This window comes from Phyllobates terribilis, unplaced genomic scaffold, assembly GCF_046119375.1.
Source record: "Phyllobates terribilis strain yellow unplaced genomic scaffold, ASM4611937v1 Scaffold_7__3_contigs__length_470593459, whole genome shotgun sequence".
NCBI classification, from domain to species: Eukaryota; Metazoa; Chordata; class Amphibia; order Anura; family Dendrobatidae; genus Phyllobates; species Phyllobates terribilis.
Window position 1 is genome coordinate 108,678,892 of NW_027362767.1, and position 22,831 is coordinate 108,701,722.

A 22,831-nucleotide genomic window follows, 5' to 3' on the forward strand; every position below is an offset into this window, starting at 1 on the left:
GGTGCCAGGCAAGTTTTTTTTGTGCATGTGAATCAAATTTGCGTGAAACCGGTAATTTCAGGAAATTAGACTTGATCATCCACGGAACGACTTGCTCATTTCTAGTTACAACTTGTGAATCTGAAGAGGTCCAACTGCTGGGACCCACACTGATCTCAAGATCAGGGCTCTGATAAGTTTTTATCCTGATAATTGTTTTGGAAGAGGTGAGTAGAAACCTAGACAGAGGGTTAGCTGTGCATATATTGTTTTTGGACTTGGCAAAGGCATTTCAGACTGACCCATATAGACACTTAAAGGGGTTGTCCACTACTAGGACAACCTCTTCTCACTCTAAATGTTTGCTCCTGTTAAAATAAAAACACCTATAGCCACGTCCCATGCCGGCGCTATTCCAGTGGTATCTGCACTTTTGTTCCTCGGGCTCACGGGAGGTTATGTCACCTGAGCCCTGTGCCCAATCAGTGCTACCATCACTGTCCCCTCCTTCAGATATAGAAGTAATAAACAAGAAGTGAGAGCCTCGGCTGGCCGCTCGCGTCCTCTTGGTGACGTATACGTAGAAAGACAGATCCGTCACTGCTTCCATACACACGATGTGCTTTAAACAGCAATGAAAAATTTGTAAGATACAACAGCTAATAAACCGTCTCGATGGTGCTCACCAGGAAAAAGTCCATTTCATATAGTAGGGAGAAAAATGAGGTTCTTACCACCGTGAGTTAATAGGCTTTATTTGCGGTTCCAAACAGAGTTTGTGGCGACAATGTGGCTGACAGCAGTTTCCTCTGAGCTCAGAGGAAGCGTAACTTACAAGCGAAACGGCTGTCTGCCGCATTGTCTCAACAAACTCGGCGCATTGGTGAGTGCCCCATTTTTCTCCCTACAATAATTTTATCATAGTCTTTAGCCACACAAACCCCCCCCCCCCGAAAAAAAGTTTTAACAGGATTTATATGAAACCACGAGGAGAACAAAGGGAATAGAATAAAGCCAAAGAAAACGAGTACATTATGTTCAAAAATACTTTATTGATAAAACGAATGCATGATTTCATATGAAACAGTAGTAAGGTGCTGTGCACTAAAGAAAGACTGGATAAAATGCATGTAATAATCTAAAGCCTGTGCCACATAATGGATAACCTAATTGTGATGAAGGAGAATGTCCCCTAAATTAAATGTATATCATACAAGTCAGGAGTAAAAATCCATACAATGCTAACTTACATGGAAGCCGGTCCCTGTCGCCCCAACGCATGTTTCGCCCTTCTTCAGCAGGGAGAGTGGATACAAAACAAAACTTGAGCAAATACAAATGAGATTGGTGATAGAAAAATTATTAATATAGTTACTGAAAGCATATTATTGTCACTGAATTATGACCACACTCCCTCAAGAAGTTTAGGAAATTAGTTTATCTTTCCATGCTGAAAGTAATTGCCTAAAAGTGTTTAAAAGATTAAGGTTTGGCTTATGATGTAACTTCAGGTGTGACTACATGGTCGCACTGTCTCCCTGTCGGAGAAGATTGGCTCAAGACTGCACAAGCTTTTAACGCAAATGTGCAATGAATTTCAATAATTGAATACAAGTCCGGTAAGGAAAGTAGAATTTATTCCCCACCCCCTCCGATAGCCAAATGGCACCTACTGATAATCCTGCAACAGACTAGAAAGGAGAGATCATGGATGTGGTCCTGAAAGACAGCTCCTTTCCACAGGCCAATGCTTCCAATAGTGCAAGGTCATCTGATGAAGGAGAGACTGTGATGGGTATTCATCTTCTGCTCCTGGGTAAGAAAATGGTGTAGCATAATGGAAATTCTGAAAATTTAGCAAACGTTAACTTGGAACAGGGAAGTGAATTATAGGGGTGAAAAGTGTTCTTGATTCTAAAGTTAGAGGGATAGTTGTTGTTTTTGCAAAAATAAAAATTGGATTATATTATAAAACCATCACTTGTTCATTGTATGTTTATTTTCTCCATATGATACTTACACTGGTTGTCCATCGTTGGGAACAATTCTCTTTTTATTTAATACCTAAATGCATGTATTTTTTTGCTTTTAAAATAATTTTTGTAATTGTGTTTTCATTAAATATTTTCCACCATTTGCCTTCCATAGCCTCTCTGTTACACTGTCCATTGTTGGCTGCAGAAGGGGTTAACTGAGAAGCTATCAGTGAGCTCATTCTAGCAAGAAAATTTGTGAGTTTTTTTTTTTTTCTGGCGGCTCTCAGCTTATTTTTGACCACAGGCCACATCAAAGTTTGGAGTGAAACAAAGTGCCTGTAAAAACCAAAACGATACAAAAAAATTTATTAATTTAGAAAATTATTTTTTTTTAACCCAAAATACATGAATTAAAGTATTTGGGGTTAATCTCAATCTCCACAAATAGACATAACAGTGCTGTACCTTGACTTAATTCTGCTTCCTGCAGGCTGGTTCTCGTGGCTGGGGAATGGAGCTGTTATCTGCATTATGTGTAGACGCAGGAGATCCTTGGACTCTCAGGATCTACTGATGTTCAACCTCGCCATATCTGATGCTGGAATATCCATTTTTGGTTATCCTCGAGGAATTGTGGCGCTGTTTCATGGACTAGGAAAAGATGATTTCTGCACATGCAATGTAAGGAGTTATATATGTTTTTTGTGTCCGACTTGAATACATTTCTTCTTTCTACAGTCAGGATTTGGCCCAGAAACTGATATCCAGCTGCCAGGGCGGAGGGCAAAAGTCTTGAAAAATAAGGGTCAGCACTGTAAATATTGAGTCTTTACAAATTTTATTTTTCATCAAATTTATGTATCAGTCTCAACTTTTGACTATGATTGTACATCAGGAGCTTTGTCCAGAAAGCCACATATAGAGAACATGGTTGCAGAAAGTCTCACCTTTCTTGTTCCCTTCCTTCTTCTCCATACTTTTGTTTCTGCTTTAAATTGCAGTATTTTTTCCAAACTTATATTGCAACCTGTGAACAATGTAAATGCAACCCTATCCGAAAAACTCATATAATATCAGTCCCTATTATGTGCCCATACAAGCTCGTCCACCACAGTGCCACCGCCGGTGGTACCTCACTGTAATGAATACACTCACTATGGTTTAAATGTTAGTAATGTCCACTACTTGTTCTTTTTTTATTTTTTCTCAGTTGTAATCTACTCTCTAATGTGATCTGTGTTACTTTATCGGTTATTTGAGCTCAGAACAGTCAGTTTCAGTACTTCTAAAGCAATGCAACAAGTAGCGCTAACTGCATTATTTTAGGATCCAAAAAAATTAGGCGACAATGCCCCTCTTCACTATGGTGTAAGCAATGTTTGTGTCTTTACATGTACAATAATTATTAATAGAACCCTTATCTGGGGTCAGACCGCCATATTGAAAATTGGGACTGCAGTTGTAACTGCAAATTGTGGACATGACTGTCTGTATGTGCTATCTGCATTGTGGACTGTAGCTGGAGCTGCCTTTCATTGAATGCATTATTCTGATCCGTAAAAGGACCAAAGTAGTGCAAGCTGTGATTTTTTTCCATGCAGTCCAAAATAGACCATATACATTGGCTATAATGGGTCCATGTGCCCACCGTATTCGGTGTGTGCGGGTGCACATAGAGAGCACACACAGATAAATTACACGCTCGTCTGAACGAGCAAATACTAAGCATTACCCAAGCTTAGCGATACCCGCCTTACTCTTGCCACTTCTATAAAATTCAATGATCACTCTGGGAGGAATGTGAGGGTTCAATTTGTGGATGTATTGTGATACAAGTGATATATTTCTGTCTAGGTCAGGGATGTTAAACTCAAACACACAGAGGGCCAAAATGAAAAACTTGGACAAAGTCGCAGGCAAACCAGTATACAGTATAATGGCCCCCACATAGTTCTCCATAAAGTATAATGGACCTCACATATTCCTCCGTACAGAATAATGGGCCCACATAGTCCTCCATATAGAATAATGGGCCCCACATAGTCCTCCATACAGTATAATGGGCCCCACATAGTCTTCCATACAGTATAATGGGTCCCACATAGTCCTCCATACAGTATAATGAGCCCCACATAGTCCTCCATACAGTATAATGGCCCCACATAGTCCTCCATACAGAATAATGGGCCCCACATAGTCCTCCATACAGTATAATGGCCCCCACATAGTCCTCCATACAGTATAATGGCCCCACATAGTCCTCCATACAGTATAATGGGCCCCAAATAGTCCTCCATACAGTATAATGGCCCCCACATAGTCCTCCATACAGTATAATGGCCCCACATAGTCCTCCATACAGAATAATGGGCCCCACATAGTTCTCCATACAGTATAATGGGCCCCACATAGTCTTCCATACAGTATAATGGGTCCCACATAGTCCTCCATACAGTATAATGGCAACACATAGTCCTCCATACAGAATAATGGGCCCCACATAGTTTTCCATACAGTATAATGGGCCCCACATAGTCTTCCACACAGTATAATGGGTCCCACATAGTCCTCCATACAGTATAATGAGCCCCACATAGTGCTCCATACAGTATAATGGGTCCCACATAGTCCTCCATACAGTATAATGGGCTCCACTTGGCCCTCCATACAGAATAATGGCCCCACATAGTCCTCCATACAGAATAATGGCCCCACATAGTCCTCCATACAGTATAGTGGGCCCCACATAGTCCTCCATACAGTATAGTGGGCCCCACATAGTCCTCCATACAGAATAATGGCCCCACATAGTCCTCCATACAGAATAATGGCCTCACATAGTCCTCCATACAGAATAATGGCCCCACATAGTCCTCCATACAGTATAGTGGGCCCCACATAGTCCTCCATACAGTATAGTGGGCCCCACATAGTCCTCCATACAGAATAATGGCCCCACATAGTCCTCCATACAGAATAATGGCCCCACATAGTCCTCCATACAGAATAATGGCCCCACATAGTCCTCCATACAGAATAATGGGCCCCACATAGTCCCCAATACAGAATAATATGCCCCACATAGTGCTCCATACAGTATAATGGCCCCACATAGTCCTCCATACAGAATAATGGGCCCCACATAGTCCTCCATACAGTATAATGGCCCCACATAGTCCTCCATACAGAATAATTGCCCCACATAGGGGTGGTTGTTCTGGTGTCGGGGGCCAAATATAACCACCCCATGGGCCAGATTTGGCCCACGGGCCGGAGTTTGACATATGTGGTCTAGGTGAAAAGAATATAGAATTATTTGAAGATAAACCAAGTAAATGAGCCTTGTTTGAATCTGTACTCTGTCCTGATTGTCTTTTCAACCTCATTAGGTTGATGGTTTTCTGATCCTCCTCTTTGGCCTGATTAGCATTAATACTCTTACGGCAATCAGCCTTCTCCGCTATCTGAAGGGATGCCGGCCCCACCAAGGTATAATATTAGTGCTGGTGATGCAAGATCTGACCCATGTCTTCCCGTCAGTCTCCTCCTAGAATCTAGATGTAACATATTTGAAATATCTAATATTTTATTGTCTGTAAATTGTATTAGCATTTGATAATTGATGAATTTCTTGTGAGTTGTCCATGAGAACATATTAGGGTTATTTGAAGGTGTTATTGGCTCCTTCATGTTGCCAAAGTTTGCTGGAAAGTCCTCGATACATATGTTGATTTATTAGATAGAAGCTAAGAGTTTACTTTTGGCCTCTGTCTGGCCAGAATATATAATAATTTCAGGTTTTTGGCTGTATAGGAAAACGCAGCAGACTGTACTATGCAAATCCAGAGACATCCATTAAAAAAATGTGCAATTTACATTGTTTTAATATGGTAGCCTATCGGTGATAGATGCCACTATATGACATCAATTACAATCACCCATTTAACACTAATTTAACATTAGTTTTTTTTTAACATTAGTAAATTTGACTTTTGCTTTTAATTGATGCACCTGTTAGGCTGCGTTCACACATTCAGTATTTGGTCAGTATTTTACATCAGTATTTGTAAGCCAAACCCAGGAGTGGGTGATAAATACAGAAGTGGTGACGTGTTTCTATTATACTTTTCCTCTGAATGTTGCACTCCTGGCTTTGGTTTACAAATTTTTACGCACGCAGGTGGCGCACCTGGTTCGTGGACCCACTATCTGGTGTTCACTGGAGCTCCTGATGGTGGAGTCAGGCTTGGGCTGCCGGTAGCCACCAGGTACCACTCCTAAGCAGTCCCCAATACTGTGGCTGTTGACCCCCAGATACGCAGACACGAATATGGACTCGGGCTCCATTCAGACTACTAGTTTCAGGATCCAACAGTTACAGACAGGTCTCAGATAGGGCTGACTCGGAGACTGCTAGGACAGTCCGGATACACAAAATGCTTGGATAGGCAAACACTCAGACTCATGGGTCTTGGATACTGATTCAGGTACTGGCCACACACAGACTGGGGGATGAGGTTCAGGCACCGGCCTCACAGGGACCAGGGGTTCAGGTTACAGGCACTGGCCACACATGGAACAGAGGTTCAGGTTACAGGCACTGGCCGTACTAGGACCAGGGACTGCTATATTCACCACTAACACACTAATGAAACTCGTTGCTTCAGCCATTCCTATTGGTGAGGGTGCCTTTTATGCAAGATGCATCCCAGCTATTGCCTGGGGCCATCGTAGCAGGTGCGTGCGCTGGCCATTTAAGAGCAGGGGAGTGTGCACATCCACTAGGCGCACCACCCGGAACTCATAGAACCAGGGGGCAGGGAGCATACCAGGAACCAGGGCGGTGAGTATGCCGACATCCCTGCAGGGAGGGGGAAGGGGAACCATGCAGGGGCGCCGGCAATTGCATTGCACAAATTCTGATGTAAAATACTGACTAAATACTGAACATGTGAATGTGGCCTTAAACAGATGGCTTATGCGTGCCTCTTTAAATATATTCATCTGAGGTTTCCAGTGGTAAATCCTCCCAAGGGTAGGCACAAACTGTGGATGCAGCGAAAAAGGAGCAAATAAAAAATGTTGTCCTGAGTGAGAGCCATTATGTGAATGTTCATGTTTGATATTTGTATTTCTTAGCTCACAGGGTAGATAAAGACTTAATTTCCATAGTCATTCTCATCATCTGGATCTCTGCTGCTATCTGGTCTGGATCTCCAGTTTTGGGCTGCGGCAGCTTCATAGGTTTCTTACTAAAAAGAAAGGTTTTGGTATTGTGTTAGCTAGTTGAAATACAATGAATTACTAAATTACTAAAATGAGAGAAGACATGCATATGTATAAATAGAATAATGATTGATGAGCATTTTCTGTGTTCTAAGTGGGGCATAAAAAACTTAAAGACCTCTGAAGGGCACAGATTTTTTTATCTGAATGCTCTGTACCAGTAATGTTACATAGGTTTAACAAAGACCTAGGTCCATCAAGTTCAACCTTCTTCCACCAATTGTAAGTTTTGTCACTAATTTAACTATAACCCACAATGTTATGTGTATCGAGGAAATTATCCGGCACTTGTATAAAGCAGTTATAGTGTCGGCCATCACTACCTCTTGTGGTCGGTATTCCACAGCCTGACTGCTCTGACTGTAAAGAACCCTTTCCTGTTTAGGTGCCGGAATCGCCTTTCTTCCACCCATAATGAGTGCCCCCTGGTCCTTAGTATGGTCTTTGGAAGGAATAAGTCATGTGCCAGTACTTTGTACTGACCACACATATATTTATACATGTAAATGAGATCTCCTCTGAGGCGTAATTTTTCTAAGCTAAACAAGCTCAACTTTTCCAACCTCTCATCATATGAGAGGCCTCCATCCCTTGTAATAATCTAGTTGCCGCCTTTGAACTTATTCTAACTTCTGAATATGTTGATCAAATAAGTAAGTACACTTTCAAAAATGGAAGTGCCAGTAATTAGCATTTGATATAAATAAAGTGAACAAAAGAGAAATCAAATCAATATCATAGCATAAATTCTTCTAGGTTCCTCTCGTACACTTTTTTTGAAGGAACTCTTCATGGAGGTTGTTCCTAACATCTTGGATATCAGGGTTCTGGGGTGCCATGTCTTCACTTTCAGGACTCCTTGTTCTTTTTCACGTTGAAGTTAGTTCTTAATGACATTGACTCTGTTATCATGGCTGCAGAATAAATTTGGGACCAGTCAGATGCGTCGCTGATGGTATTGCGTGATGGATAAATATCTGACTGCATTTCTTCATCATAAAGAACAAGGAGTCCTGGAAGTGATGACAAGGCCCCCAGAGCCCTTATCGCAACCTCTTTGAGCCTGTCTGAGATTACATGAAAAGACCGAAGCAATTTGAGCAAGCGACATCCACAGAAGATCTGTGGTTAGTTCTCCAAGATATTTGGAACAACCTCCCTGCCGAGTTCCGTCAAAATCATATTGTTTGTGTGTCAATGTCCAGCTTTCCAGTAGATATCTAAAGTCTTGAAACTCTAAAATCATAAAGAAAAAGTAATTTTACATATCAGAGGACACAAGATAACCATAAAGATGTATAAGTCTAATATGAATCATTTTTAGTCAATTTTCTTTAAAACAAATCTTCCTACAGAAAACAGGTATGGTACCTGTGAAATAGACTGGTCTCTTGCTACCGGTTCCCCACCATACGAAGTTTGTCATCGGTGTTTTCCTTTCGGGCTTCTTCATTCTAGTAATTATAATGATCTTCTGCTATGTGTCGATCATCAGGATCGTTCATGAAAGCCACAAAAATTCACATGGTGGGGACTAGTGTTGAGCCACCCCCGTAGTGTTCGAGTTCGGTTCGGTTCGTCGAACACCCGTGTGTTCGTCGAACACCTTCGAACACCGTTAAAACCAATGGCAGGCAAACAAAAACACATAGAAACACATAGAAAACACCTTCAAAGGTGTCCAAAAGCTGACAAACTGCTCAGAAGACACAACTAACACATGGAAAAGTGACAAGTACATATAGTCATGCGAAAAGAAAAGAGGTGGAGGAGTAAAAGGAGGGGGAGACACAGATATAGGCATGTCATGCCCTTCTAAAATCCAAAAAGTGAGAAGCCGACACGGCCAGTCCGCTCCTGCCCGTGCCACCTCCGTGTCGCCGGGTTTGTGCCAGAGCCGCGGTGAACCCTGACGGCCAGCCCCCCTCTCCCAATACTGGTGCCTGTCCGCTGGTGGGTCGAGAGAGCCCCCCTGTGGTGGAGGCAGCTCTAAGCTTTTTAATTTAAATTGTCCCTCTAATTTGAATGAATACACTTTAAATCCATTTACAAGGATCTATTGGAGGGCAAGTCTCATGCCAGCAGCCGCGTAATTCCAGCTCCAGTAGCGTCCACTAAAGCTGCTGCAGTTAAAAAGCTTTTATAAGGATCGAGCTCGGCTGTCCACCGCAAGGCATCCTAGTGCCAGTCCCAGCCCCTATGCCTTGGGGTGCCTCCTGATGCTCTTCACTAAGTATCCCGTGGTCCCGAAGCATTTCCTTTGAAAAAATTAAGTGTCCAAACTACAGGTGGTGTAGCTTGCTTAACAGCCGGGATAATCCGCTGACTAGCAGACACTGCTACTAGGCACAAAGTATTTCCTGGGCTAGATGCAGTTAAAAATTTGTAAGTAGATACTCTCGTTGGATGCTGAGAAAGCATTCCATAGAGTCTCCTGGCACGCCATATATGATTCTCTTAAAAAGCTTGGGGTAGGGGTCTAGGGGACCCTTTTATAGCCAAAATCACGGCCCTGTATCACAATACGTCACCTAGGCTGAAGATAAATGGAACTGTAGCACCGAGGGCTCGGTTGCTACAGACGTATTGCACCTCACCCAGAGGTGTGATATCTCACTCTCAGATAAGGATGGAGTGTGGATCAGGACCCGACACCTGCATGCATTACACCACATTGCCGTGGGGCAGGGCGACCAATATGCCCCTGAGATGGGCACGACAGTCCCTGTCCCTGGCTGGAGTGGGGGGAGGGAACACTGAGGAAGGGGAACCCTGCAGTGCAGGAGCAGGGAGGAAGCAGTTCCTGGGTGCATTGAGAAGGGAGTATAAAAGGTGGGCACCATCTTAGTTCAGTGCAGAGAAGTCTGAGCAGAAGTGGCAGGGAGCAGGGGCTCTGCATGAGCTCTGCTCCGGAGGCGGGCCTAGTAACAGAGGCCCAGGCCTGCAAGAGGGAGAAGGAAGGAAGAGGAGCGGAGAAGGCTCCAGGAACGAGGAATGAAGGGATCCCAGGGGTGCGGACGGGCGAGTCGCCACCGCACGCCCGAATCCACCTGCGTGGAGGGGTCAGGCCAAAGGGGGAGACCGGTCCCCGAACTAGTGGAGGCAGGAAACGACCCTCAGCTAGAAACCGGAGGCTCTGACATTTTATGTGGCGCAGCCCCTTGCTCCACCCGCTAGGAAGGCACCACATAGGGTCAGGGAAACTGGCGCCAAGTTTACCAAGAGGAGGCCCGAGGCAGCCGGACAGAAGTGTTGGTAAGAAAGGCCAGACAAAGGACACACAAAGGGGGTCCTGTGAAGCGCTCCAAAGTTATCTGGGAGTTGTCTGAGCCCCTCACCTGGTGAGCACAGTACGACGTGGGCAGCCGTTACCTGCAGACGTGGTCTGGATAATAAGAACTGTGAGTAAAGGCCCTGAACTGCATCACTGACTCCGTGTCGTTACTGCTGCTGCCCTGCACCATCACCCCCATCCTCCGCATACACTGCCCTGAGGCTATACTCCTCCCGTGGGGAGTTATGCTACGCTCTGCTGCACCCACAACACCAGCCTTAGCGGTCTGCCCTGTAGCGGCGGTTCACTCTGACCGCAATCCACGGGTGGCGTAGTCGGACATTTAAACATCAAAACCACATAAATAGTTCCGCCACTGGTTTGACCGCCCTGAGCCACGGAACCGGATCGCCGCCACGAAGACTACAACCACCAGCATCCACCAAAAAGGGTCCGGCTCCGGGTGTCCCAAGGCCCAGGGGGTGCGTCAGAACATTTTCATCACCTTTCACAATCACCAATGGGACAAGGCAGGGATGTCCTCTGTCCCCTCTCTTATACATCCTAGTGACGGAGCACCTGCTCTCATCAATTCGCCATAACCCCAATATTAGGTGGATTGAGGTGGGAGGCACCGAGTACAAGTGCTCTCTATTTGCTGATGATGTCCTAGTATATATCACTCAATCACATATATCCATCCCTGCTGTTATGGCTGAAATAGATCACTTTGTTACATGGTAAAATTTTAAAATCAATGCAGCGAAGTCTGAGGCCCTCGATGTCTCCCTCCCTAAATCCATATAGGATTCCATCCAGTCCAACTTTCCCTTTGCCTGGCCCTCACAGGGTATCAAATACTTAGGAATTCCTATTCATAGAGACCTCTCCCATCTATGTTATCTTAATTTTGGGCCCTTTATTGAACAATTCCATACAGACCACGGTTGGCAAGTTAGAACTGTAAGATTCACTACGTGAACCACTGGTGTTTTGTGGAAAAGCACATGTACACCGCGTTCCAAATTATTATGCAAAAAGTGTTTAGGAGTGATAAGGGAAGAATTTGTTTGTTTGTCAGTTAAACTCATTGATGGTGATGTGTGTCAGGGCTCTTTATATCACTGTAAGCAATTGCAGACACCTGTGCTAATTAGTTTGGCAGGTGTGTCCAATGAAAGGCAAGACTACTTAAGAAGGCTCTCTCACATTATTAAGCAGCCTACATTTTCTGCCAAAATGGGAAAGAAAAAGGATGTGTCGGCTGCTGAGAAGCAACAAATTGTGGAGTGTTTAGGTCAAGGCATGACTACAATCAACATTGTGCGATGATCAGGATGAAGTGTCTTGGCAATCAAGAAGTATGTAGCTGATTCACAGTACACACGTGTGCGTGCTGATAAGGGCAAATTGAGGACTCTTTCCTACAGGCAATTACGTCAGGTTGAAACAGCAGCGGCAAAAAAGCCTTGTCATAGCAGCAGACAAGTTTTTGAAGCTGCTTGTGCCTCCAACGTCCCCCGAACAACAAGATGCAGGGTCCTTCAGAGGTTTGCAGCTGTGCATATGCCATCCTGTCGACCTCCTCTATCCACTTCACACAAGCAGAAACGGCTCCAGTGGGCCAAACATTACATGAAGACTGATTTCAAAACTGTTTTGTTCACGGATGAGTGCCGTGCAGCGCTCGATGGTCCAGATGAATGGAGTGGAGGATGGCTGGTTGATGGACACCCCACGCAAACACGGCTACAGCGCCAACAAGGAGGAGGTGGAGTAATGTTTTGGGCTGGAATCATGGGGAGAGAGATTGTCGGCCCCTTTAGGATCCCTGAAGGCGCTAAAGATGAACTCCATAATGTATGTGGATTTTCTCAAACAGCACTTCCTGCCATGGTTCAAGAAGAAGAACCGTGTATTTCACAGCAAGATCATTTTTCTGCATGATAATGCACCATCTCATGCTGCACATAAAACATCTGCATCTCTGGCTGATATGGGCATAAAAGGGGACAAACTTATGGTGTGACCCCCATGCTCCCCTGACCTCTACCCCATTCAGAACCTTTGGAGCATCATTAAAAGGAGTGTCTATGATGGCGGGAGGCAGTTCACATCTAAGCAACAGCTCTGGGAGGGTATTCTGTCCTCATGCAAAACAATTGAAGCAGAAACCATCCAAAACCTGACAAATTCAATGGACGAGAGAGTTCAGAAGCTCCTTTCGAACAAGGGGTCCTATGTGAAAATGTAACATCACCTAGAATAAAGTTTTGAGTTGAAAACTGTTTGATTTCAGTTTCTAACAACCTGCTAATGCTTATAATTTCAAAAATGACCATTTTTTTGGTCTTTATTAAAATGAAAAGGTTGATCAAAAAGTTTGGGGGATCTAAGAGTGTGGCAACCCAGTAGTCATGATTACTTCGAATTCTGACAATATGAGGGTCATGCTGCAGGTAGTGCAGCAAGAAGGCACTTATGTGTCTTGCGCATCTCGGAGCCCCAAAATTATTTTCCGGGCTAGATGCAGCTAAAAATTATTTTTAATTTTAAATCTGGTGAAGCTTATTATAGATGGCCTAATAGGATCAGTGCTGCACACTGCTACAAAGCCCAAATTATTTTCCAGTCAAGATACAGATAAACATGATTAGTAATTTGAAAGCTTAAAACGGTTGGTAGGGTGATTTTAACCAATCATCAAGCTTTTACTCTGCCCAGGATGGCACAGGGGTAGAAAAGTCGTTTCGGATCCATGATTTGTTCATCTTTATGAACGTGAGTCTGTCTACATTATCAGTGGAGAGCCGCGTGCGCTTATCTGTCAGCACACCACCAGCAGCGCTGAACACACGTTCAGACAGAACGCTGGCTGCGGGGCATGACAAGATCTCCAAGGCGTAAGTGGCTAGCTCCGGCCATTTATCCAGATTGGAAGCCCAAAAAGAGCAATGGTCCAGTGACACAGTCGTGGCTTCAATGTTTACTTGGAGATACTCCTGTACCATCGTCTCTAGGCGTTGACTATGTGTCAGACTTCTTGTCTCCTGTGGCCTTGCAAAGGATGGGCTAAAAAAGTGGTGAAATGATTCCGCAAAATTGATGTTACCAGCAGATACTGTGGTTCTGTTACGGTTTGAGTGCTGAACACTTGACGGTCCCACGGTTGGCAAGTTGGAACTGTGAGATTCACTACGTGCACCACTGGTATTTTGTGGAAAAGCACATGTAAGATTCTGCAACAGTCTCTGCTGATACTCCTGCATGCGTGCATCCCTTTCTATGGCAGGAATAATTTCTGCAAATTTACTTTTGTACCGGGGATCTAACAGTGTGGCAACCCAGTAGTCAGGATTATTTCTAATTCTCACAATTCGAGGGTCATGTTGCAGGTAGTGCAGCAAGAAGGCACTCATGTGTGTTGCGCATCCAGGAGCACCAAGTCCCTGTTGTGTTGGTGGCGAGGTAGCAATCATGCTTCCTTCCTCTGTCCTCTCCCCCCAACCTCGCACAACAGAAATGTGATCAAGGTCTCCCTCATCTGATGAGTCTTCCATCAGTTCGTCCTCCACTTCTTCCTGGGCTCCTGCACCTTCCTCACTAGTTTGGCTGCTACCATGCGCCCTGGTAAAATCATCTCCCCCACCCTCACATGCCTGCCGCCTTGGTGCTGCCGACCGTCTGGACCTTGCAGATGTTAGCCCTTCCGCATACAACTCCTCCTCCTCTACTTCCTCCACCTCCTCTTGTGCCACCACCTGACTCCGAATTCTGTTTAACATGTGCTCCAGCATGTAAATCACCGGAATAGTCATGCTGATAATGGCATCGTCAGCACTAAACATCTTCGTCGCCATTTCAAAACTGTGCAGAAGGGTGCATAGGTCCCTGATCTGAGACCACTCCTCCAGCGTGATTTGCCCCACCTCTGAATCTCGTTGGCCCAGGCTATACGTCAGAACGTATTGCACCAGGGCTTGTCGGTGCTGCCACAGTCGCTGCAACATGTGCAGAGTTGAATTCCACCGGGTAGGCACATCGCATTTTAGCCGGTGAAGTGGCAGGCCCAACGACTTCTGTAGAGATGTAAGTCGCTGAGCTGCGGGATGCGAACGGCGGAAGTGAGCACACAGCGACCGTGCCCTCTGCAGAAGGCCATCTAGTCTGGGATAGTGGGCTACAAATTGCTGGACAACCAGGTTCAACACGTGAGCCATACAAGGCACGTGTGTGACATTGCCCCGGCGAGGGGCCGCACCCAGGTTTGCAGCATTGTCGCACACGGCCTTCCCTGGTTTCAGGTCCAGTGGAGACAACCATTCATGAAATTGGTTCTCCAGAGCTGACCACAACTCCTCAGCTGTGTGACTCACATTTCCCAGACATTTCAATGTAAAAACCGCCTGATGACGTTGAGCCCTACTGCCAGCATAGTAAGGAGGTGTGCAGGATCCCTTCTGCGCAGTTAGAAAGCTTGTGGCATGACCAGACAGGCTTTGGGTGCAGGTGGAAGACCGAGAGGAGGTTGAGGAGGCAGAAGCAGTGGAGGAAAAATGACATAAAGAGGATTGACGCACAACTCGTGGGGACGGCAAGACTTGGACAGCAGCCCCTTGTCCTGCTGTCACCATAGTTACCCAGTGCCCAGTCAGCGACATGTAACGCCCCTGTCCATGCCTACTCGTCCAAGTGTCTGTGGTGAAATGCACCCTGTCACACACAGAGTTTCTCAAAGAAGCGGTGATGTTGTGTGCGACATGCTGGTGGAGCGCAGGCACACCTTTCTTTGAGAAGTAGTGCCGACTGGGCATCTGGTACTGGGGCACTGCGACGGACATAAGGTCTGGAAAATCCTCTGTGTCCACCAGGCGGAAAGGCAGCATTTCTGTAGCCAAGAGCTTGCAGATGGTGAAATTCAACCTCTTAGCTTTCTCATGGCTAGGAGGAAATGGTCTTTTACTTGTCCACATCTGAGGGACCGAGGGCTGGCTATTGTGCTTAGACGGGGTTGATAAGGGTGTCCCCGGCAAACTGCCGGTCTGTGAGGAAGATGCAGGCGGACATGTTAGGTTGCCTTGATCCAAAGGTGGTGCTATCGATGTCGGACAGCGCTCAAGACCAGCTGGTGTTACCACCTCCAAAGAAAATGATGACCTGCCAATCACGCTGGCTGTTGCGGGTAAAGAGGTGGCAGGTCTGCGCCCCAAAACAGGTGTGACTGCTGTCCCCCCAGTCACAGAGGATGAAGAGGCCGCGGATGCACAAGATATGGCAGACGGTGGTTGGCCCGGCCGGCTAGACCGCATTGTAGCACACTGAGCTTCCCACTGCAACTTATGCTTCATGTCCATGTGCCGGTTCATGCATGAAGTACTCAAACTATGTATTTTTTGGCCTCTACTTAGCTTTTGCTGACAAATGTTACAGATAACACGAGTTGGGTCATCTTTATCGATCTGAAAAAATGCCCAGGCTATGCAAGGCTTAGCACCCATGCGACCTGAAGAGCCACCACGACTTGTGGTGAGAGGCAGAGTTGTGTTTGAGGATGCAGTTGTTGACGTGCTTCCAGTACTACGTCTCTGTCCAGGAAGGCGCAACCTGACCTCGTCGTCACTAGCATCTTCCTCCACCTCCTCTGCTGACCTCATCTCTTGGCTGACTGTGGGTTGACAGTAAGTGGGATCTCCGACCTCATCATCATCACCCTGTGCGTTATCACACCCGTCGTCCTCAGAGCCAACCTGTTCCTGCCCTGACAAAAAACTAAAGTTGTCGCTCCAATCAGGTATTTGAGTCTTATCATCGTCTTCCTCATTGTCTCCACCAACAGGAGTTACAGTTTGGGAATGAGGGTCTACATTATGGTCAGAACCTTCTGCGTCTGGTCCTGGATCCGACTCATAAAGATTCTGGGCATCAGTGCAGATCATTTCCTCGTCTGGATTCACAGAAGCGCTGGAGTCGACCTCTGATTCCCAGGCTATAGTATGAGTAAACAGCTCTGCAGACTCAACCATCTGTTCTACCTCATACTCAGACGGGCAGCTGGAGATTTGGGAGCTGTGAGGAAGCAAGTGCGATTTGGGTGACACCTTTGAGGACTGGAGTATTTGTGATGTTGAAGTTGATGTGGAGGAGAGCCCACTTAAAGGAGCACTTGATATCCGTTGAAGCACCTGCTGTTTTTGTGCCTCATCTGGAATTTGTAGCGATTGGCGTGGCCGTAAGAAAGGGATCTTATCACATTGTCCGCTAAAAGAAGTAGACATTTTAGTTTGGCTGGAAGATGGTCTTTCTTCTGCACCTACCCCACGGACACAACCTTTTTTCCCCTTCCCAACACGCCTATTCCCCTTTCCACCAGCAGCAGGCCTTTTTCCACTCATTTTGGTGGTTAACTAATTCACAACTCTGGAGTTGTTTGCACAAAAAAACAATGGATGGTAACCGAGCAGAGCTGAGTGGCCAAACTGTGGTATTAGGCCAAAACTATTGGCTGGGTTAGATGCAGAAAAAAATTATTTTTAATTTGCAACCTGATGGAGGTCAGTATAGATGGACTAATAGACCAAGTCCCACACACCGCTAGAAGCCCAAATATTTTTTCAGAGCTAGATGCAGAAAATTTTTTTATTCAATTTGCAACCTGATGGAGGTCAGTATAGATGGACTAATAGACCAAGTCCCACACACTGCTAGAAGCCCAAATATTTTTTCAGAGCTAGATGCAGAAAAAAAATATTTTTAATTTGCAACCTGATGGAGGTCAGTATAGGTGGACTAATAGACCAAGTCCCACACACTGCTAGAAGCCCAAATATTTTTTTCAGAGCTAGATGCAGAAAAAAATTATATTCAATTTGCAACCTGATGGAGGTCAGTATAGATGGACTAATAGACCAAGTCCCACACACCGCTAGAAGCCCAAATATTTTTTTCAGAGCTAGATGCAGAAAAAAATTATATTCAATTTGCACCCTGCTGGAGGTCAGTATAGAAGGACTAATAGAACAAGTCCCACACACTGCTAGAAGCCCAAATATTTTTTCAGAGCTAAATGAAGAAAAAAATTATTTTTAATTTGCAACCTGATGGAGGTCAGTATAGATGGACTAATAGACCAAGTCCCACACACTGCTAGAAGCCCAAATATTTTTTCAGAGCTAGATGCAGAAAAAAATTATTTTTAATTTGCAACCTGATGGAGGTCAGTATAGATGGACTAATAGACCAAGTCCCACACACCGCTAGAAGCCCAAATATTTTTTCAGAGCTAGATGCAGAAATTTTTTTTATTCAATTTGCAACCTGATGGAGGTCAGTATAGATGGACTAATAGACCAAGTCCCACACACTGCTAGAAGCCCAAATATTTTTTCAGAGCTAGATGCAGAAAAAAATTATTTTTAATTTGCAACCTGATGGAGGTCAGTATAGATGGACTAATAGACCAAGTCCCACACACCGCTAGAAGCCCAAATATTTTTTCAGAGCTAGATGCAGAAAATTTTTTTATTCAATTTGCAACCTGATAGAGGTCAGTATAGATGGACTAATAGACCAAGTCCCACACACTGCTAGAAGCCCAAATATTTTTTCAGAGCTAGATGCAGAAAAAAATTATTTTTAATTTGCAGCCTGATGGAGGTCAGTATAGATGGACTAATAGACCAAGTCCCACACACTGCTAGAAGCCCAAATATTTTTTCAGAGCTAGATGCAGAAAAAAATTATTTTTAATTTGCAACCTGATGGAGGTCAGTATAGATGGACTAATAGACCAAGTCCCACACACTGCTAGAAGCCCAAATATTTTTTCAGAGCTAGATGCAGAAAAAAATTATTTTTAATTTGCAACCTGATGGAGGTCAGTATAGATGGACTAATAGAACAAGTCCCACACACTGCTAGAAGCCCAAATATTTTTTCAGAGATAAATGAAGAAAAAAATTATTTTTAATTTGCAACCTGATGGAGGTCAGTATAGATGGACTAATAGACCAAGTCCCACACACTGCTAGAAGCCCAAATATTTTTTCAGAGCTAGATGCAGAAAAAAATTATTTTTAATTTGCAACCTGATGGAGGTCAGTATAGATGGACTAATAGACCAAGTCCCACACACCGCTAGAAGCCCAAATATTTTTTCAGAGCTAGATGCAGAAAAAAATTATATTCAATTTGCAACCTGCTGGAGGTCAGTATAGAAGGACTAATAGAACAAGTCCCACACACTGCTAGAAGCCCAAATATTTTTTCAGAGCTAAATGAAGAAAAAAATTATTTTTAATTTGCAACCTGATGGAGGTCAGTATAGATGGACTAATAGACCAAGTCCCACACACAGCTAGAAGCCCAAATATTTTTTCAGAGCTAGATGCAGACAAAAAATTATTTTTAATTTGCAACCTGATGGAGGTCAGTATAGATGGACTAATAGAACAAGTCCCACACACTGCTAGAAGCCCAAATATTTTTTCAGAGATAAATGAAGAAAAAAATTATTTTTAATTTGCAACCTGATGGAGGTCAGTATAGATGGACTAATAGACCAAGTCCCACACACTGCTAGAAGCCCAAATATTTTTTCAGAGCTAGATGCAGAAAAAAATTATTTTTAATTTGCAACCTGATGGAGGTCAGTATAGATGGACTAATAGACCAAGTCCCACACACCGCTAGAAGCCCAAATATTTTTTCAGAGCTAGATGCAGAAAAAAATTATATTCAATTTGCAACCTGCTGGAGGTCAGTATAGAAGGACTAATAGAACAAGTCCCACACACTGCTAGAAGCCCAAATATTTTTTCAGAGCTAAATGAAGAAAAAAATTATTTTTAATTTGCAACCTGATGGAGGTCAGTATAGATGGACTAATAGACCAAGTCCCACACACTGCTAGAAGCCCAAATATTTTTTCAGAGCTAGATGCAGAAAAAAATTATATTCAGTTTGCAACCTGATGGAGGTCAGTATAGATGGACTAATAGAATGATGCTATGCCCTAAAGATTTTACTTCACTAGGTGCAGTAAAAAAATTGGTATTCTATACACAGGTGGTATATCTTGCAACACAGATAGGCTACTCCACTGACTAACACACTCTGCAATAGGCCAAAAAGGATTAGCTTTGCTAGATTCAGCCAAATGCTGTGAAAAAAACTTGCACAGCACTGGCACAGACCTGCCTGGCAAAAACTGATAGGAACTGATGTAACCTAGTCCTGAAAAGGACTCCAATTACAATTAGTCTTTACTCCCACAATCTATCTATTTAAGAGCACAGACCTGCCTGATAAAAGTCGTAGGAAATGCTGTAACCTAGTCCTTAAAAGGACTGCAATCACAACTATTCCCTACTCCCAAGCTATCTGTATATTTGTGCGAAAATTGGCTTGAAATTAACAAGGTATAGCGCACACAGCAACAGCGGTGCCGTCTAACACGCAGCTGCAGCAGTGAGAAAATGGTGGCGACGGGGAAAATGGCTTGGTCTTATAGGGCAAGGACATGTGACATACACTGCCAATCACACATGCCCTTGCTTGTGTGAAAAAAAGCACTTCGCTCCGTGTGTGTGCTGCTGATAGGCTGACAGATTGCACCTCCCCACTGTAAATGCGGGAAAGAGAAAAAAAAATGGAGATCTTCATTGTTCCTGCAGAGATCCATCCCCTGCCCCTCCCCCCGCCCCGCTGTACACTCAAACTGCGTATTAACATTAATTTTCATCATTACTGAGAAAAAATCCAGTTATGATTTTGGTGCACGAACAGTTATCGAACATAACCTCGAACAGCCGAATTTTTCTCAAATTGTTCGTGTTCGCCGACCGGCTCGAACACCGCCCAAAACAGCTCCAATTTGAGATTGGCGAACAGTTCGAGTAGAACAACGCTCATCTCTAGTGGGGACATCAGTCGACGGCAAATCAAGATGGAAAGAGACATAACACAGGTAATCTTAAAATATTACAGAAATTCATGTTATTTCTTATTCCATCTTTAATGTAAAAAAAAAAACATCATTGGAATGTAAATGTTTTTATAAAAATGTTTTGAAAAGTTTAAAAAAGCGTTGTAAGTTCAGTTTTATGATGTTGAGTATGGTAAGATTTGTACAAATGCACCTTGTATAATATGTAAGTACTTGGTGTTCTAACCCTACATTTCAATATCTTCATTTGAGCAATAATGCAAACCTTTACTTTGTATAAAGTTCTTTTTCTGTTAATATCACCTTGCAGTCAGTTACCAGAACAAGAATCCAGGAAAACACGTGCTGTGCCCTGCATGCTGCAAAAAAGATTTTTTTTTGACTGCACTGTGCCGCTTCTGGACACAAGAAGCAGATAGTTAGCAACTACCTACCTGTTAGTTTTTAGGCTCGTAGTAAAAAAAAAAATGTCCTGGATAAGCCCCTTAAATATTAGCAATGTTGGACTGGAGTACACTGACAACTGATGGAGTACATTACACATTCTGTCTACATATAAATATTATTAAATAAATATACTGCACATGTAAATATTGCTACTACATGCTGTATATATACTACATATACATATTGTGAATATAAATAATACATTCATATATGGCGTGCAAGAAGAATACCATCATACAATAATGTTCACACATTTTACATTGATCAAATATTGAAATCATTTAAAGAGTTCAAATAATATCAAAATATTTCCGTACATTTCCAAAAATAGTGTAATTTCAAAATCCATACCTATCCATGTACATACATATATAAATCTATAAATACACGCACATGGAAATAATTATCTATATTGTAAAGCCACGGCTTTCACACCAGCATGATAACGAGGTAGTTATCCAAGTAAGTTCAACATAAAGGGCTTTATTTGCCAACCTACAAAGTAAACTCAAAGCTTTATCATCCGGTTCGTAACCGGAACCTCTGTATCCAGTTCGGTGCCATGGGCGCCTGCACCACCCTAGGAACCTCGAGTGCGATATGGGCTTTGCCCAAGTCCCTGACCCCTACACCACTGTAGGAATCTCGAGTGCGATAAGGCTTTGCCCAAGTCTCTGGCCCCTGCACCACCGTAGGAATCTCGGGTGCGTAATGGCTTTGCCCAAGTCTCTGGCTCTGGTCTGTGTTCAACCTCACATATTCAGGCATACACAGAATCTCCAGCAACATTGACACACCCAACTCTTACCTGCAGGTTTAAATGTGAATCGTGGCCATGGGCCACTTGCAAGACCTGTCCTGGAGTGAGAGATCGGTCCCACTACCATCCTACAGATCTTTCCAAAAATTAAAGCCCATGTCAGGTTTTCCTAAATCTGGCTTGGTCAAAAAATTTGACTCAGTCCACACTTACTTTTATTTTGTGTTGTAACCACAGCTGGGTCTGTGACTACAACACTCTCCAGCGGGATCAGTATGTTTGCAGACACATCCTGGGGGACATCTAATGACCCTTGTATATGATTCCCCTCACTGCCTCACAATATACAGTACACACATAAAAAGACTGATATATAAACATCTATATAGAAACACACACACAGACATACATACACACATACATTAGTCACAGTCAGGACGGGAGTGAGAAATAGGGCAAAATAAAAATATTCCTAAAGGTGATCTATTATTTTTTTGCCTCCAAACTAACCTACATTAATGTATTCCTTCTACTTCATAGGTGTCATTTGTTATCTGTACTGCATTTGTGTTAGCATGGTCTCCATACGCAGTTCTATCTATGTGGTCAGCTTGTGGTTTTCAAGTACCAGTCCTTACCACATTTGTAGCCACACTCTTTGCCAAGTCAGCAAGTTTCTACAATCCGATGATATACTTGGGTCTTAGTCCAAAGTTTCGCCATGAGCTCCGTGCCTTGCTTTACTGCACACAACAAAAGAAAGATCTGCCTATAGATTCTGAACAACCAGAAGTAAACATGAGGCAGTCAAATGACTGCAGTCATACCAATAAAAGGACACAAAATACTATGATGACTAACAGTTCTTCATCACATCAGATGGATATTGCAGCCAAATTATCAGAAAATGAAAGAATATAAAAAATGCTTTGACGGGGTAAAGCATCTAATGCCATATTGGAAGAATATGACATCATTTGTTGATCGGTAGGAGACCTTTGAAACTCCCACTTATTGTGAGAATTAAACAGACCTGTCACTAGGTCAAAAGTGGTTAGTTTTTGCTGTTATTTTATTCCTGCTGCTCCCCATAAGTCCTCTATATGGTTCCAGAGATGTAGGCCTTTTTATTTTGTGCTAATTTTTATGGTCTTTTGAAAGGGGGT

At 43.6% G+C, this 22,831-nt stretch overlaps 1 pseudogene; it reads left to right on the forward strand.

Annotated features, from left to right (window-relative positions):
* Positions 1-1,360: 1,360 nt before the first annotated feature.
* On the forward strand, positions 1,361-22,586 carry LOC141155365 (opsin-5-like; annotated as a pseudogene).
* The last annotated feature ends 245 nt before the right edge of the window (positions 22,587-22,831 follow it).